The sequence below is a fragment of the Trichechus manatus genome, unplaced genomic scaffold, assembly GCF_000243295.1.
Source record: "Trichechus manatus latirostris isolate Lorelei unplaced genomic scaffold, TriManLat1.0 scaffold00007, whole genome shotgun sequence".
NCBI lineage: Eukaryota > Metazoa > Chordata > Mammalia > Sirenia > Trichechidae > Trichechus > Trichechus manatus.
The window spans coordinates 3,737,354-3,755,018 of NW_004443943.1; the positions used below are offsets into that span (position 1 = coordinate 3,737,354).

General features: G+C 41.0%; 1 protein-coding gene across 9 annotated transcripts in view; it reads left to right on the top strand.

The window, feature by feature from the left end:
* Positions 1-17,665, top strand: part of RHOBTB1 (Rho related BTB domain containing 1) — a 120,800-nt gene that overhangs the window by 44,735 nt on the left and 58,400 nt on the right. For 4 of the 9 annotated variants that reach the window (XM_023739312.1, XM_004369858.1, XM_023739299.1 and 1 more), the window contains exons 1-2: positions 2,019-2,326; positions 4,876-4,926. The gene's annotated coding sequence lies outside the window, so the exon portion shown is untranslated. Of the gene's footprint in view, positions 1-1,530; positions 1,644-1,967; positions 2,327-4,875; positions 4,927-17,665 lie in introns of those variants that run through there. The other 5 variants (XM_023739309.1, XM_023739295.1, XM_023739303.1 and 2 more) reach the window with 3 other exon arrangements.

Below are 17,665 nucleotides of genomic sequence, written 5' to 3' on the forward strand. Positions count from 1 at the left end.
TTCTTAACCCCGAGGGCCGTTTGAAGAGAAAGGGCTTGCAACGAAGAGAACTGATTGCTAGGAGTGAACAGGATTAATTAACTTTTCCTAAGAAACTTGTTCCTAAAATGAAGTATTTTGATTGAACCTTTCAAAATAGAGTCATTTTTAAATAGACTAAGGGAAGCTAGTTTTGTATCAAATGACCGATTACCTCCTTGTGTATCTGTCTTGAAGTCCTTAGACACCTATACTTGGTTTTCCCTACCCTCTCTTCCAGGTATCAAAGATTAGGGCTTGATAACTCCGTTTCTAAAGACAATGCCATAAGGACATAAGGACAGCTTAAACAAACAAACAAAAATGTTGCCCATGATACCTTTCCTCGTAAAAATATTGAATTCCACTATATCCTGGGGCGGGGGGTGGGGGGGTGGTCTCTGGGAGATTCAGAGAGCACCAGGCAGGCCTTGGTCTCCAAGGTGAATATAAACTAGAGAAGATTAGGAATACCCAATGGACTGAACCTCATCTAGGAATCCAGGAGAGGACAGTATTCCATCTAAACATGGGGGCAGAGGAGTTTGTTTGCTTTTAGGATTTTTTCACGTGAGCCATTTCTTGGGAGATAACACAAAGAAATAGACTTTACAATAAAATGTGGCTCTCTTTTTCCCAGCCCTTCAATATCTCAGGAACATCTTACCTGAAAACTCCTTGAGGGCCAGGACACATTGTCGCCATTTTGTAAACCCAGCACTTGATACACTGCCTCTTCATTAAAGGTTTATTAAATGACTAAATCCCTTAATGTAGCTGAACACATTAGTAACTTTATTCCACCAGTTGCCTGTTTACAGGCTGGGAAAGAGGAGGTTTAAACAAGTAGACTGAAAGCTCCCGAGGGTGTGGACCAGGTTGGATGTGTTCATCCTTGTCATTCATTCAGGCCGGATTACCCGATAAGCAAAGTAAGCAGGGCCCTGTTGTGCCTTCCCACCAATCTGCAGTGCACAATTTCACCTGTTCCCCATCAAATAAAAAATGTGGTGAAACCCATGTGAAATTGCTTACCACAGATTGGCAAGGAAAATACAGCTAAGCCTGTGCCTACCTTGCTCAATGCAAGCCGGTGCATATTGTGTTTACTGGTTAATCTGCCTCTGACTGTCACCTACCCAGAGTTTGGCAAGGTACTTGACATACTTTAGGCACTGTTCAGTATTTGTTATGCGAATGCGCGAAAACTACCCCCGGTCCTGTCCTCAGAGCTCAGAGTTAGCCTGGAAGAGTGAGAAGAGTTTTCAGGAGGAGGAATGGGCTGTCATGGGCTTCGGAGAATTCTGACAACCCTTGAGGGGCCAGATGTCAATTTTCACCTCTTTCTTCAGCCATTTGCAGGAGGTTGTAAATAGCCTCTTGGGTCAGGGGCAGCCGATGCGTCCCTACGCCCCCTGCGGGGAACCCAGGAGCCAAGTCGCGGGAGGAAGGTAACACAGAAGGGGGAGCCCGCCAGCACGTGCAGCGCCCAGGGGAGGAAGAGGCTGGGCTAACGCAGCCCTTAGTCAGCAGCTGGGCTTGATTTTGAAACAAAAGCCAATGTCCTCCCTCGGAGTCCGCGGCCAGTCAGCTCCTAGAGGGAAGAAAGCCATGCTGCCCAGCCGGTTAGTGGCCCAACTTACTTTTCCAGAGCCTGGGACAAAGGGCCAGAGGATGTGCGGGAATGGGTGGGATGGTGGGGATGGGAGACGGCACAGATCACCCTGACCCTCCCCTCCGGGAAGCTTGGGAGAAGCGCTGGGGTCTTCATGCTCTGCGCATGTTTGTGTCGGGCAATTCGGCTCTGAGCCCGCCCCCTCCCCCCCAAGTCTGCGTAAAGCTGAGGCACCTTTGCAACCCGCGCCCCAGCGCACAGACACACCAGGCCTTGGTTTCATGAATGAAATCCAATCGTGTGGGTATAAATAGCCACGAACGCTGCTAACGTCACAGTGCAAGAGGCAGCCGCTACCGCGGCGGAGATAGGTGCTGGGCGCTCGGTTCCGCCCGACTGCCCCGCCTGGGAGTGGGGTGGGGGCAGGAGGCGAAGGGGAGGGCTAGGGGTGGGAAAGGGGCGAGCCCCTCTCGCCCAGGAGCCGGCAGAGCCGCGGCAGCGCTGGGGAGCCCGCAAGGCGAGGCAGTGCCATGCTGCCTTTGTGCAAAGTTGGGCGGCGGGCTGTGCGCCGCGCGCAGGGGCCCCGCACACCCGCGACCGCGCGCAGTGGTGGCTGCTGCTGAGTGGCGGGGGCCTCCCTGCTCCCCCCAGCCCTTGAAGGCGGAGAGAGCTCGCGTCTCACTCGGCTTCAGGGTAGGTTCTGTGTCGTGAGTGCGCTGTGGTATGAAACTTCTCTGAGCACCCGCCGCGTAGCCCCCACCGCCCAGGCCCCAGCGGGTGGCACATGGGGGCCCGGGACCCCGCCACGCGACCAGCAGCGTCCCAAGAGAGAGTTTGGGGACCGAGCTGTGGGGTGCCCTAGCCCCTCTGCGAGGCCAGGGACCCCATACCAGAAGCAAGCAGATCTCTAGGCGCGCCCACACAGCCGCACCCCTAACTTGGAGCTGAGAAAATGCACAACAGGCACCCTTAGTAGGCTGGCCGCGCCAGGGAGGGATTGGTGCCGCGCCTGTAAGAGGGCTCTTTTCCTTCGAAGGACAGTGGTGGGGAGCAGGAGGACCTGAAAAGGGGCATATGCTAGCCCCTTTGCCGCTTGCACACCATGAGAGTTCACCGGTCAGCTCACAGTTTGGCGCCCCCACCCCCACCCCCCACCCCGTGTCTATGGAGTCTGTTGTGAGTTGCTGTGACAACAGCAGGAGCTGCCATGAGGGGCTTGCAAAACACTTTACCTTGTCTCTCCGTATGCTCAGCTTTTGGAGAGAACAACGGAGGGGCGGGGGAGCAGTTGTGCAGACAAAGGAATCCACACACCCCCCCCGCAATTAAAAAAAATGGACAGAAGGCACAAATGTGTACAAATATATCATTAGATTGCACTGTTAGCTGTGCTTTTTCTATCTTCAGCAGTATCAAACATCTCAACTGAGGAGCAATGTCAATATTTAGACTTGGACAAGCCAGAAAGTTAGAAGGGAGCGCCAAGCGCGGGGTTTTGACTTGGCTTTGCACGTCAGCACACAAGCTGTGCCTTTGGAGCTGACTATACACATTTGCTGGGGGGAAAAAAATGCATGGAGGTTGATATATACCCAGTGGCAACCAGGTCTAGGAAGATCTAGGAAGCTGAGACCGTAAGAGTCTCCCAGACTTTGAACTTCCCCAGCCTGTGCTATTCAGGAGCTCTGTTGTACCCCAGCCAGATGCTCAGCTTGTGTTTTCTCTGGTTTGGGACTCCCCTACCTCCAAGGGGGTCTGTGCTACACACTCTGCACTGTATTGTATCCTCTCTACACTGCATGAATAATACTGTTCTCTTTAAGTTATCGGTGGTTTTCTTCTTTGTATAATGCCCTCCCACATCACATAGCCAATAGGCTGCGTGAGTTTACTTTGGGAAACTTTTAAAATTTATTTATTATTATTTATCTTTTTTTTTTGATAAGTATGTTTACAAACACTCTTTAGAAATTTGTAAGTACATTTCATTTCCAATAACTTTCTGCTGCCTAAAAGAGTCATTGGTTACTAGAAAACAAACACAGCTCTTTTCGGTATGGTAATGTCTGCATACTGCTCCACAGGTGGAGTGAGCAGTAAATTATTAAACAAGAGTTTCTCTGAGGTTCCTGGATCATATTTGGACATATTGGTGGGAAAAGGGTTTAAGTGGTTTGTCTCAGTGTAGAAGGCTTTGAAAAAATCATTAAGCTATAAATCATGGTCAGTATCCATCTAAACTTCCCCATAACATGTTATTTTCCCAAATTTTGAAAGTGGTGTAAATTTAATTATATAGGGCTGTGTGTGAGAACAGAGGTGTAAATAGAAACACACGTGGTTTGATGTTACTGGTTCTATAATACAATTTATCAACTATATAAATATAGTTTCATAGGAAAAGCTAGCATTGTTTGATTCTTCAGTTATGATAAACCAAAAAACCAAACCAGTTGCCATCGAGTCAATTCTAACTCATGGCAACTCTACGTGTGTCAGAGTAGAGGGGTGCTCCATAGGGTTTTCAATGGCTGTGACCTTTCAGAATGCGGTTGTCAGGCCTTTCTTCTGAGGTACCTCTGGGTGGATTTGAACCTCCAACCTTTCTGTTAGTAGCCAAGCTCTTAACCATTTTTGCCACCCAGCAACTCCTTAGTTATGATAATAACCCACCAAACCCAACGCCTTCCAGTGGATTCTGACTCATAGCGATCCCATAAGATAGAGTAGAACTGTTTTATCGGATTTCCAAGGTTGTAAATCTTTACAGAAGCAGACTGCCACATCTTTCTCCCACAGAGTGGCTGGTGGGTTCGAACCGCCAACCTTTCAGTTCACATCTGAGCACTTTAACCACTGCACCACCGGGGCTCTTTAGTTATGATAATAGTACCTAAAAAGGCTATTTTGGAGCAATAGCACGTCCACTTCTGTGACTTCTGTATTGTAAAATGTCTGTAAGATTTTTATTGTTCTCATCCCTTGGTTTGAGGCCAAGTGCTTTTTTTTTTAATCATCTCAAATGCTCAGAAATATATTTTCTCAAATGCTACAAAATGTTAACCTCACTCTTTCAGGATACATTTAACCCAAAGAAATGCCACTTTAACACAGGCACTTTGCAAAAATAAAGCAGATTCTGCTCTTTGGGGAAGGATGGTAGAAAAAACAATGGATGTTGACAATTTTAGTGGCTCCTGACAGGCAATAGGATTTATAAATTATCTCTCTCTTTTGTGTAGGTAAGTCTACCTGTGAGCAAGGTGTTCTGTTCTTCACTTCCAGCAAGCCAGGTCAGTGTGTTCGTGCAAACCCGTGACCATAGATTGATGATAATCCTGTGTCTAATTGTGAGCATGCGTTGCAGAACAGGTTTCTTGGTAATTTATCTTAAAAGGATGTGTCTTCATCATTTGTTTTATGAGCTCAATTAAGATCATCACATGTTCAATGATTATCAAAATTATTCTATTATGAGTAAAATAGAATAGTAAGCCCTGAATTTGTGTTTTCTAAGACATTATTTATTTGTTTGTTTTACACTGAGGATCAACGTAATATGAGAGAGTTGAGAATACTAGGGATATAGGCACTTGATAATTAAGGTTTTACTTCTAATCTTAGCACATAAGACTGAGAAGAAACTTGATATAATAATAGTTGACATTTATTGAGCACCAACCGAGTTAGGTCAGATAATGTGTGCTGCATTCTTTACACTTATGTTCTCATTGTACTTAAAAAAAAAAAAACCCTGTCAGGTGAAACCACTGTCTTGATTCCCAAATGACAGGTGAGAATTGGAAATTCAGAGAGGTTAGATAATATATTCAGTTCATACTTCTAGTCAATGGTAGGAATAGGATTTAAAGAAAAAAATACTGTTCTTACTCTAAAACCTAAACTCTCCTATTGAGAAAATTCTTCTCTAATAGTGAAAGTGAGGCCCAGAAAGACGAAGTGATGGGCCTAAGGTAACTTGGTAATTACAGCTCATATAATAACATTCGACGGTCCAGCTGTTGCAAAAGAATAACTTCCATTTTCTTAAGTGAAACAGTGAAAAAATAAGTATTTAATGTGTCCTTTCTCCTGTTGTGCAGTCTCTGGTCTTAAGGATATTACAACCAGATTTAAAAGGCAAGGAATTAAACATTCATGTATGAGGCAATTAGAGAATACATCAAGATTATATGTGGCAAAAGGCTGAATTGGGGATCAATGGTACATTTATGAAAATTGTAGCATTTTGCGATCTGTGAGATTACTTTGAAATTCCACGTATGAATGGAAAAAAATTTCCAAGCACAGTTTCTGTATGCATAGATGGTAAATGGATGAAGAGTTTAGGAAAAGACAGAATATAGAATTTCAGCCCAACAGGGAGTGATCAGGCAGTCATCCAGAATCACTAAATTACAGTATCTCAAATTCAAAGACATTACTGTTGCAAAAGCATTGTGACAAAATTGTGAGCTGTTTGAACCTGCACAGCATCTTTAAGAAAGCATTACAATTCTACATGATGCTTGAAGTACTGGATTAGAATCTAGTTTGTCTAAAAGGTGTCACATAGATAGATTTGGATATATAATAAATAAATCCCAATCGAAATCCTGAAAATGTCCACTATCTGAAGGTTAAGTAAGACATTTTCAATTTTTGCCTGGATTGAGGACCTCCTCTTCCCCCTCTTCCTTCCTCTCCCTCCCTCTCCCCTTCCTCCCCACCCCTTTCTCCTCCTCTTCTGGTAGAATGATTCGTAACAGTTGTTAATCTTTCCTAGGGAGTATTCTCATATAAAAAAGGTAATAAAAGATGAAATGGAGGAACAAATTACTAAAGAAAAACCTCAATATATCATTTTTTGAATGTACTGATATCGCCAAGTCAAGCCGATAACCCTAGAAGCTTAATTAAGAGAAACTTTGAAGCATTTAAGGGATATTATAAGCTGTTCTGCAGCCCTGGTGGCACAATGGTTAAGAGCTTGGCTCCTAACCAAAAGATCAGCAGTTCAAATCCACCAGTCGGTCCTTGGGAACCCTATGGGGCAGTTCTACTCTGTCTTATAGGGTCACTATGAGTCGGAATTGGCTCAATGGCAACAAGTTTGGTTTTTGGTTTTATAAGCTGTTCTATAAGAGCATTGTCCTGTAAATGTTGTTATAAAATGGGTTATTACAAAATATATTGTCCCAGGAGACATATATGTTCCATACTGTCCCATAATATTATGTTGAGAAGATCCTATTATAGGCTGAGACCTCACCAGCAACTGATTAACGGTTAGCTGTGACAATGGTATATCATGAAAACATCAATGTAGCAACTATAAAGCTATAATTGTTTAAAGCAGTAGAATTATACTTTGAATCATATGTTAGAGCAAAAAGAGACCCTAATATTAGCATGATATCTCTAATAATAATCACTTAATTAGCAATCATTTGTTTGCTTCGTTTGAACTTCACAAGGCTTTGGTTAATATGCATGCCTTGTCTCTTTAAAAAATGGCTAGAAACATTTGAAATTTTACTGTGTTTTTCACTCAGGAAATTCACCTGTAGGAAGCAGCGGAATTTTTGTTCTTTCTAGAAAACAGGCATTTCAATTTCCCATTATTTGAAAACCTCACCCTGGCTTCATGTAATAGGGTTCTAAGAGTACGAATGATGTGAATCTGGTTCTGGTGTTCATCTTTTCTCCATCCAGGCTTCCCACCAGCCTCACAATACCAAAACCACACTTGGAGAGGGAAGGGAAAATAAGTTACAAAAAGAATATTTAGAAACAGGCAGGAGGTAATAGAGTGTGTGAATGAGTGGTGAGGTTGGAAGGGGAGGGCTGGGAGAGGAAGGGAAGTTTTGGGGGAAAATAGTCACTCAAATGGGTACGATGTATATGGATTGGTTGTTCATATGTCAGCATCAGAATTGTTTTGTTTGTTTATAGTTTATTAACAAAGTGACGCCACCTCCTTCACCTCTTCCTTCTTGCTGGAACTTTTTGTTCTTTGTGAACATAGGGCACAAATTGAGAAATGAGCAAATAAAGACACTGAAAATGAAATGTTGGTATGACAGCCACTTTTTCCGGATGTCCCAGGACAATCCTGTCTTCAGATATTCCCGGTCCCATTAAGTGCATCAGCATGTCTTCAATCAGGTTTTATCCACTAAAGAGTGAATTGTAAAGTTTACAAAGAAAGACAGAGATGTCAATAGGCCTAGCAGCAGTAATTACATTACTCCGAGGCTGGGGTTATTTATTGCATAGACCCAGATTAATGGCAAGACTCCATTCCTCTGTGGAGAAGTTTCCTTTGAATTGTTACCCAGTTATAAACCAAACTCCTAATGACCATTGAAATAACAATAACCAGCATTTTTGATGCCCCTGCTAGGTGCAAGTCACTTGATTGCATTACAGCTAATAGTCATTATTTCCCATTTTACAGAAGCAGAAAATGGACCTCAGAGAAGTTGAGTTACAGTGTTAACAGGAAGCAAAACTTAGATTTGCACCCAGGTCTGCCTAAGGACTTGAATACATGTTTATTCTAAAAGAACTTCTGGAGAAAATACTTTAAACCATTTCCTTCCAGGCTTATTCCTGCAGATGATGGAGTGTATCAAAAACCCTTTGCCGTCGAGTTGATTTCGACCCATAGCAACCCTATAGGACAAAGTAGAAATGCCCTATAGAGTTTCCAAGTTGTAGCTGGTGAATTCGAACTGCTGACCTTTTGGTTAGGAGCCAAGCTCTTAACCACTGCACCACCAGGGCTCCATGATGGAAGATAGCAGTTAAATACTTACTATTGTTTTTGAGGGTTTTTTTTTTTTTTTTTTTTTTTAAGATGTAACTTGAACCATGTAGCAGGCTTACCTGAACAAATTTAGTAACTCTTCAGGTTATTTCTACTGTTTTTTGATGGAAGTCATAGTCTTAAATTTTGATAGTTGAATCTTGGAGTGTTGAATCATAGAGCCAGAAAGGTCCTTAAGAATATCGAGTCCAACTTCATACAGATGAAAAAACCTTTGACCCACAGAAGTGATGTATGATACCTACCCTCAGAGTTAATAAGTGACACAGTCTGAATTGAACCCAGGTTTCTGAGTCCCAGTCCCAGGGTTCCTTCCATTATATAACACTGCCTGAAAAGTGCCAAGTCTTCTAAAACCTCCAACGTAGCCAAAATTACAACTATCAGGTCTGAAATATATCTAAGACCTAAGGCACATCCAGAAACGGGTGATAAGAGGATTCTAGCAGTATAAAGATATGGTGGGTACTAGGAGAAACCTCACTTATCTTCAGTGACTCCAAGATAGAAGCCGTTTTTTCTCTTTTTTAAAACGTAACTCCACACTCTCATGCCTCCTAAGCTGTCTTTGTTGAGCAGTCTGTTGGAAGCTTTCTCGTGTTTTCTTGTCCTTGGAGCTCTGGTTGTTTATTAGCTAGGTGACTTGGGTGAAATACTTACTTCTTTGGATCTCATTTTCCTCATTTGTAAAATGGCAACAGTATCACATCCCTCAAAGGATTAGGAGGATGTAATGAAATCACACACGTAAAGCACAGAGTAGGAGCTCAGTAAGGGTTAGCTCTCTTCTGAGCCTTCCTGGAGTATCTCAGGATAAAATGAGGGTAGTCACATCATTTTCTCCCTAAACTTACTGGAGTCATTTTACTTCTGACATTGCAAGGGATGGTTATAGTAACCTTTTTTTCTTGGGTAAAAACAGGCCCAGTATTCTCTCTGGGTACCAGTAGCCCAGTCACAATTCCATTTGTTTCCTGTGTATTCTAAGGCTGCCAAGGTTTATGTGAGCTGAATTATTTTATTGCTTCAGTTTCTGCCGCAAACTAACACCAACCTCCTCTTGGAGATTTGTGGTTCTCATTTTCTTGCAGACACTGTTTAAGTACCTAACATGTTTTCCACATAGACCTTTGCATCTCAAAGCAAATACTGTATTTTCAGCCAAGTAACTAAAAAATATTTCCAGAGGATACTGTTGCCAGTAGAAAATTTTTGCTTTCAATTTTGAAACACACGAGACATTCCTCCCCATTTCAATCAACTCTAGTACTGAGTATTTTCTGCGTGCTGGCCCTGTCTTTCCTCTTTGTCATATGTTGCTGACTGATACATGAATAGGAAAAGTGTAAATACTACAATTTCCTCCTTTCGCCCTCAGCACTTGATAACTACTCTGGCCTGAATTACATCTCTGGGAGATGTTTTGTCACACTCCTCTCCCCAGCTGCCACGCTTTGTTATGTGCCACTTGATGCCCTGCTCTGGACTTTTAGAACCAAGCCTTTGGCAACATGTCCTATTTACCATGTGCATAGAGGAAAACTACTGTTGTGATTTTTTTTTTCTTAACTTGAACATTTTTTCATTCTTTATTAATAATCCAGGTGACCTGGAACAGACTTTATTTTCCTGATGGTGCAGTTTCGCTTTTTACTATTTGACAAATATATATAACAAAATGTCTGTTCTTTTCTTCAAGTTTAGGAATAACAATCATGCGCTCTCCCCAGTGCTATGAAGTAGCTAAACTGGTGCTAGATGCTTAGAAATCACCAAGTGTAGATTGTCCCTACGCTTATTACTAATCTCATATTGTTTCTGTTAATAATAATGAGTTATTATTTTTAAAGCAGTGCTTCTCAAACTTCAATGTGGATATAAGTCACCTGGGGATCTTGTTAAAATGCAAACTCTGATTCAGGAGTTGTAGGGTGGCGGCTGAGACTAAGCATTTCCAACAAGCTTCCCAGTGATTCCAGTGCTGCTGGTTTGAGGATTACTGTTTGAGTAGTGAGGGGCCGAAGCATAGTTGTTACTGTATCTTATGCTGAAGCTCATGCTTTATAGACCATAGCTAGACTCCTACCTTATTTTGTTCCTTTTCTTCCTTTTTTTTTAAATAATATTTTATTGTGTTTTAGGTGAAAGTTTACCCAACAAGCTAGGTTGCCATTTAACAATTTTTATACAAACTGCTCCGTGACGTTAGTTACATTTTTGACAATGTGTAAGCATTCTCATTATTTCCATTCTGTTTGTTCTGTTTTCATTAATCTAGCTTCTCTGCCCCTCCTTACCTTCTCATCTTTCCTTTAGTGTAAATAAATGTTGGCCGTTTGGTCTCATATAGTTGATTATTTAAGGGAGCACAGGACTCATGGGTGATATTTATTGTTTATTTTATAAACCAGTCTCTTATTTGAATGAAAAGTGACCTCTGGGAGTGGCTTCAGTTCCAAGTTCAAAGGGTATCTTAGGGAGATAGTCTCAGGGGTTCCTGTTTTTTTAGGAATTTGAATTTTGTTCTATATTTTTATCTCATTCTATCCAGGAGCTTCTATTGTATCCCTGGTCAAAACAGTCACTAGTGGTAGTTGGGTACCATCTAGTTCTTCTGGTCTCTGGTTAGATGAGGCCATTGTTCGTGTGAGCTGTTAGTCCTGTGGACTAGTTTCTCTTTTGGGTCTTTGGTTTTCTCTTTTGTTCCTGACAAGTAGAGACCAATAGCTGTATCTTAGGTGGCCACTCATAAGCTTTCAAGACCCTAGATGCTACTCACCAAACTAGGATGTAGAACATTATCTTTATGATCTATGTTATGCCGATTGACCGAGTTGTTCCATGATGTTTGCTTGTTTCTTAAGTCATGATATAGCAGATTAGAATCTTAGACATGGAAAGGTTGTAGACAATGGTGTGCAGATAAATCAGCTAACTCCCTGGGGAAAAAAAGGTATGCGTATTTTATCTGTACATGCGTGTGGTGTCTGTGTGTACAAATATATACATATATGAGTTGATTATATACGTTACTCTCATAAAGATGTGTGGCATACAATTTAAAAATAATAAAAATATATACAATATTAATTTATACTTTATTATTTATTATTGTAAGTTCCACATAGCCAATTTATTTTCACAGAATGCTTTTGTTGGTTTTTGCTGAACTCTTCTATCCATAGCCAACCTATGGTAGGTACAGTTAGTTGATGAACAGGTGTAGTTACCATATGAATGTTACTTAATATTTTCCTTTATGTTAATGAACAAGACAAAAGTGAAACAACAAAGGCCTATGTAAAACTTTTATTCATTCATCAATGATGTGTACTGGAAAATAGTTTTCAAATAACTTTACTCATTCATCAGTGATGTGTGCTGGAAAATAGTTTTCAAATACTGTGCGGTGCAATGAATTACTTATTATGGCCCTTCTAGCCATAATCTTTGTGGCTCACACACAATGATTGAGTGGGACTATGCAAATGAGGTATATGGAACTGTGACGCAGAGATAAGTCAGTTTTGCCATCCCGCTAGGCTTAACATGAGCCATCCCAGAGGCAGAAGGAGAGGATCTCACCACCACCAAGAAAGAAGATCCAAGAGTGGGAGGCATCTTCTGGACCCTGGATCCCTGTGCTGAGAAGCTCCTAGAACCAGGAGACCGAGAAAGAGAGAGCTGTATCACCAAAGATGATGAGAAGCAGCAGCAGAAACAGAAGACCTGCAGGAGGTGGCCCAGCCTATGGAGCGAGAAAGCTGAGTGCTTTTGGGCAGGAGGCTTGCTGGTGGAGTAGGGTGCTTCCTGGCACTTGGTGGAGCTAGGTTTGCCAACCCACAGAGCTAGAGCTGAGTGCCTTTGGGCTGAGGCTTACTGGCAGAGTGGGGTGCCTCTGGGTACTTTATCAGCAGAACTAAAAGAGCTTTGTAACACTTGTCCAAGCAGGGCAGAGGCCAAGGGGCCAGAGAGAGACGTGTCTGCAGGTATGGCTGGGAAGAGGCTGTCTTGATCGAAGAACTGCATCCTGAGCATTCCTGAACCAGAGCTGTAACCTGTTACTTCCCTAATAAAACCCCATAACTGTAACTGTGGTCTGTGAGTCCTGTATGGCCATTTCAATAAGTTACTGAACTCAGCAGAGAAGTAGAGAGTGCCACGGAAGGGACAGTTGATGTCAGAATTTGTAAAAAGGGCTGACAAGAGGAGGCATGTCTGACCTCTGCCTCAGAGGAATCAGCCTTGGGCTGTTGATCTTGATTCCTCTTCCCCTTTGTGAAGTTAGAGAAGGTCAGAGGCTCCTGCCGTGTCATTTTTACATACTGGAAGGGTATTTCCTTGACTGTTTGTACTATTCACAGTTGAGAAAATACCCTTCCAGTATTTGAAAAATATTTTCCAGTACACATCACTGATGAGTGAGTGAAGTTCTGACACAGGTCTTTGTTGTTTCACTGTTGTCTTATTCATTAACGTAAGGGAAAATATTTATCACTGTTCATCAACTAACTGTACCATAGGTTGGCTATGGATAGAAGAGTTCAGCAAAAACCAGCAAAAGCATTCTGTGAAAATAAACTGGCTGCACACTTTTAATTTTAGTCTGTACTGTTGACATTTTTTTCCCATTTTCTAAGTCTAGACAATCAACAGAACAAAAAGCAAGCCCTGATATGTGGTGTTTGCTGATTTCCATGGCGTAAATGCTCCCACCATGGCCAATTTCAAGCTACCAATGTGACTGAGCATGGAGTTGGGAAGAGATGCACATTAAAAACCCACTGCCATCAAGTTAATTTCAACTTATAGAGACCCTGTAGGACAGAGTAGAGCTGCCCCATAGGGTTACCAAAGCTATAAAGCTTTACGGAAGTAGACTGCCACGTCTTTCTTCTGTGGAGTTCAAACTGCCGACCTTTTGGGTGGCAGCTGAGTGCTTTAACTACTGCACCACCAGGGCTCCTTAGATGCTGTCTTAGTCATCTCGTGCTGCCATAACAGAAATACCACAAGTGGATGGCTTTAACAAAGAGAAATTTATTTCCTTACAGTAAAGTAGGCTAAAAGTCCAAATTCAGGGTGTCAGCTCCAGGGGAAGGCTTTCTCTCTGTCGGCCTTCTCATCAGTGTTCCCCCGGACTAGGAGCTTCTCGGTGCAGGGACCCCAGTCCAAAGGACGTGCTCTGCTCCTGGCACTGCTTTCTTGATGGGATGAGATCCCCCTGTCTCACTGCTCACTTCTGTCTTTTGTATCTCAAGACATTGCCTCTGGACACAATCCAATCTTGTAGACTGAGTCCTGCCTTACTAACACAACTGCCACCCATCCTCCCTTGTTAACATCATAGAGGCAGGATTTACAACATATAGGAAAACCACACAATACCAGGAATCATGGCCCAGCCAAACTGATACACACATTTTTTGGGGGGACATAATTCAATCCATGACAGATGCACAGTAGCATACCATTATATATGGTTTCTACCATACAGGTGAAATTGATATAAATAACTTCAAAAGTATAAATTGTGAAATATGGTAAAAATAATTAGGAAAGTATAAATTTTGAGTATTTGTTACCTTTGTTTTTATTATAATTTATCTAATCATAAGTTTATATAATTTAATTTTTAATACTGACACTATTTTAACAATGGGCTTACAAAATTCCAGAAAATTTAACAACTGACTTTTGTGGGCTGGTATGGGCCAGGTTTAGTACAACATTGAGTATTGATCATCTGGTCCAGTGATATACCTTGTCTGCACACTGGAGTATCTGGGGAATTTATAACCTACGATTTTAGTAGGTCCACATTCAGGCCTAGGCATCTGTATTTAAAACCTTTTTTTTTTAGATGTATCTTATATAAAGATAAATACACAACTCGTAAGTGTACAATGTAAAGGATTTCACAAAGTAACATACCTACATAACCAGCACCTAAATACAGAAGCAGAACATTCCCAGCACCCGGGAGCACCTCTCATGTCCTTCTGCAGCCACTATGTAGTCACTATTCAACCATAGTAATCACTATCTTGACTTCCAATACTATGGATTAGTTTTGCCTTTTTTTGAACTTTATGTAAATGAATTTATCTGGCTTCTTTCCCTCAATATTAAGAATATTAAGAATATTTCAGACTGTAATTTTTTTTTTTAAGTGCACGATAGACTGTTCTGACATGAAAACTGAAATCCCTCAACATCTCATGACATGATCTGGAAAGATTAGAGAATGAGGTCTTACCAGTGACTTGTTTCTACATCTATTGCTCAGTAGGTGTATTCTTATTGCATTGTACCAGGCTGAGTGGCAGCTTGTTTAGGCCTATTGAGATAAAGTTCTTTTGATTATAAGCATAAAGGAAGTTGAATGACCAGGAGCTCCAAGATGGTATTGTTGATGAATGGAATGACTGCTCAGAATTGAAAGAAAGTTTCCAGGAGCAGCAGAGCTGTTTCTTGCTCTAAGAAAGGCACTTCACATGAACCTCTCAAGGTGTGAAGAGAGAGTAAAGAGTAGACATTAATTCCCCATAATGAAAGAATAATATACCCTCACACACATATTCTATTCTCTAGTTTTTCTACCTTCTTACCCTCACTTTTTGTATAATTTCTTCATCACACAAATAATACATGGTCATTATAGAAAAAATAGACTATGTAGATAAGCAAAAAAGAAAAAATCAACTATAGTTCTACCCCATAAAAAAGTGTTAGCATTAATATTTTGGTTTATCTCTATTCCAAATCCTTCTGTGAATTCTTAAATACATAACTTATAAGGAATGGTGTCATACAGTATTTTTTTTTTTTTGTAATTTATCTTCATTTAAGGATTTTTCATAAATATTTTACTATGACAGTAAACATATTTCTGTAACATCATTTTTGATGATTATATATTCTTTCATTATGGATATATTATAATTTTATTAACCAATTCCCTGTGGTTGGATTTTTAAGTTGTTGCCAATATTTTGTTTCCACAGGGATGGGTGTTATTTTAACGAAATCTTCTTGTGTGCCCTAGTTATTTTTCTAAGAATGAAGTCTTAGCATTAAAGGTATTGACACACACACACACACACACACACACACACACACACAAATAAAGGTATGGACATAAAGTCTTTTGGCTTAGAGTTGCTAGTTGCATTCCAGAATAATGGTATCATTTTCCATTTCCACAAGCAGTGCCCTGTCCTGCTTTTTAAAAATGTATAGTCTTTCATGTAATAATTTCTGCCTCAACTTGGAGGATATAGGAACATGCCCTAAAAATACCAGCTAGAATCTATTCATTTCTGTCAGCCAATGACATCTAATAAAATATGAGATTTTAAGGCATCCGGTTTATTGTTCACAGCACCTTCTCACTCATGGCCTCACTTAGCCAAGAAATCCTGAAAACTAAAACTATGTGTTCATTTGCCTGAATCAGGGCATAACCTAATCCTAACTGGCATATTATAACCTCTTAAATGTTTAGATACAATTATTTGACTGTCATGGTATCTGAAGGTTTCACAGCAAGTGGTCTGTCTGATGCTATAGAAGCTAACCCTGGGACACTTTTAGCGAATTGCCTTCAGTGAACTACCAGCTACAGAGCCCTTTTTTTCATGACAGGATTTTTAAACATATATAGTTTACAGACTTGATAGTAGCTTTCTCAAACAAGCGCTTGCAGCTTTGACATATCCTCAAAGACTTGACCAACATTTTAATTATTAATTCTTGACAAAACTTCCTGAGCCAGCCCTTAGCCAAGGCTCACCCACGTGAAGACTACAAAAAACCCCATTGCCATCAAGTCGATTCCGACTCATAGCAACCCTATAGGACAGAGTAAAACTTCCCCACAGGGTTTCCAGGGCTGTTATCTTTATGGGAGCAGACCACCACATCTTTCTCCCAAAGAGCGGCTGGCGGGTTCAAACTATTGACCTTTCCGTTAGCAGCCAAGCACCTAACCACGGTGCTACCAGGGACACTTTTCATGAGGACTACCAAACCCGTTGCCATTGAGTCAATTCCGACTCATTGCAACCCTATAGGACAGAGTAAACTGCCCCCATAGGGTTTCCAAGGAGTGGCTGGTGGATTTGAACTGCCAACCTTTTGGTTAGCAGCTGGGTTCTTAACCACTGTGCCACCAGGGCTGCATGAGGACTACCAAAAAAAAAAAAAACCCAAACCCGTTGACATTGAGTCGATTCTGTCTCATATAGGACAGAGTAGAATTGCCTTGTAGGGTTTCCAAGGAGCAGCTGGTGGATTTGAACTGTTGACCTTTTGGTTAGTAGCGGTAGCTCTTAACCACTGCAGCACCAGGGTCCCCATGAGGAATATAGGGCCTCCAAAATCAATGTGTAGAGTTTTTTACTTTTAAAAAAATGAATGAAAGTATAACATACATACAGAAATGTGTACAGATTTTAAGTGTACTGCTTGATGAATTTTTGCAAACTGAACATACCTATGTAACCAACACCTAAATGAAGAAACAGAATACCCCCAGCACCCCATTTCTGGTCACCACCCCCACTTTACCCTCAGTGTGTTTGAAATGTTCCAACTTTTTATGTCTAGGATAAGTCATTTACAGAATTTAAGTTTTCACTGAACTCCTGTTTTGTCTGAGCTAACTACAGTCAGCTTTGATCAAAATATTTCCCATGTAAATGTGTAGGAGTCTCCTTTTCAAGGAAAGAGTTCAACGTTAAATTCATGCACTGAGTGTGCATCTATATTTATTTGTGTTTGTTATTTACAGATGCACAAATACACAACATTCATACAAACAAATATGGAGCTTTTTTCTTAATGAGTATAAAAATGATTTATACTATATTGACCTTAGCTTAAAATATCAACTAAAATCAACTACCACAGAACATTTCATGTGCTGTTTCCAGATAATTTCTAAAAATCACTCGTTTCAGTTACTATAATTATTTCCTTTGAAATTCAAAATTTTAAAGCCAAGAATTTATCTTCTATTTCAGATAGAACTGTGTTTGTCCACAGCTGATTTCTGTATGTGCTTCAATTTCTGTGTCTGATATTCAGAGAGATACCATTTGGATTCCTACGTTTTTTTATTTGAAAGCTTGAGTCAGAAAAAAAAAAAAAAACAGGCTCACTATGCTTTATAAATATATGACTTTGAAAAATAATTA